A 1,184-nucleotide genomic window follows, 5' to 3' on the forward strand; every position below is an offset into this window, starting at 1 on the left:
GCCCCGGGCTCGCCGCTGGCCCCGGTTCGCCGCTGGCCCCGGTTCGCCGCTGCCGCACGTGGGGGTCGGGCCGCTCCTCCGGGGACGGCGGGGAGCGAAGGGAGCGGGGGCGGCACGGGTCGAGCACACAGGCTAACCCGGCCCCGGGGTGACAGAGCGGACGCCACAGGCACCAGGAGAGCCCGACCCCACCAACGCTCCACAGCGAGGCTCGCTCCCCTCAGGGGAGATCTGCTCAAGGGGAAAGACCCCCCTCCGCCACTGACCCCGCGCTCACCCCCGGCCGGCCGGTCGCGCTCCGCTCACCTCCAGCCCCGGCACCTCCAGCCTGGCACCTCCACCGCCGCTCGCTCCAAGGTGAGGAGCACAGGGGTGCGCGCGGCCGCCAGCCCCCGCCCCCTCCTGCCCCCTCCCGCCCCCCGGCCGCGGGCGCGCCTGGGACTCGTAGTCCTCTGGCAGCCCCCGCCGGGCGCGTCCCCGCCGCGGCCTACGAGTCCCAGGATGCCGCGGGGCCGTGTACGCCCCCGGCGGTGCGGCCTGTGTGGGCGCTGCCCCGCCGCTCCCCCCGCCCGGAGAGAGCCGCAGAGCCGTGGAATGGTGGCGTGAGCGCGGACGGAAGAGTGATTTTACATCATTGAATCCAGCCGTCAACCAAGCAGTGCCCCTGTAACCCCGAAACCGCATCACCCGCGGACTGATTCTGAGGCCTCTTTAACACCTTCAGGGATGGTGACTCCCAACTCCCTGGGCGACCTCTTCCAGTGTCTGACCAGCCGAACTATTCAAATTTTTTTTCCAAGTGTCTAGATATAATTTTTCATTAGGGGCGCAAAGAATATGTAGGTATCAATTTCATTGTGAATATGGAGGAATTAGTAGTGAAATACCTTCACAGATCTCATCTTTAAGTCCTTGGTTTGTAATGTTTTCCATCATAATGATAGCTCTCTCTTGCCCAAGACAAAAATGTTTTCTCACCTCCCAGATTTGAGTTTGTATACAGAATTTGTAGAAGTTTTTTTTTTCCAACTTGGAAACTCATGCACTAAGAACATGAAAAAATTTGTGAAACTGGTCTTCCTTGACATGGTAGCCCTTGTTAGAATTTAAGAGTAACTTAAATGTAAATGTAAAAGTGAAATACAGCACTTTAAATTTCAGTATTGTCAAACTGAGAAATTTCA

At 59.0% G+C, this 1,184-nt stretch overlaps 1 protein-coding gene across 3 annotated transcripts in view; it reads right to left on the bottom strand.

Moving 5' to 3' along the window:
- Positions 1-391, bottom strand: part of SLC26A5 (solute carrier family 26 member 5) — a 33,327-nt gene extending 32,936 nt beyond the window's left edge. For 2 of the 3 annotated variants that reach the window (XM_015628844.3, XM_015628842.3), the window contains exon 1: positions 307-391. The gene's annotated coding sequence lies outside the window, so the exon portion shown is untranslated. Of the gene's footprint in view, positions 1-277 lie in introns of all 3 variants that reach the window. The other variant, XM_015628847.3, reaches the window with a different exon arrangement.
- Between the last annotated feature and the right edge of the window lie 793 nt (positions 392-1,184).

The sequence above is a fragment of the Parus major genome, chromosome 1A, assembly GCF_001522545.3.
Source record: "Parus major isolate Abel chromosome 1A, Parus_major1.1, whole genome shotgun sequence".
Taxonomy (NCBI): domain Eukaryota; kingdom Metazoa; phylum Chordata; class Aves; order Passeriformes; family Paridae; genus Parus; species Parus major.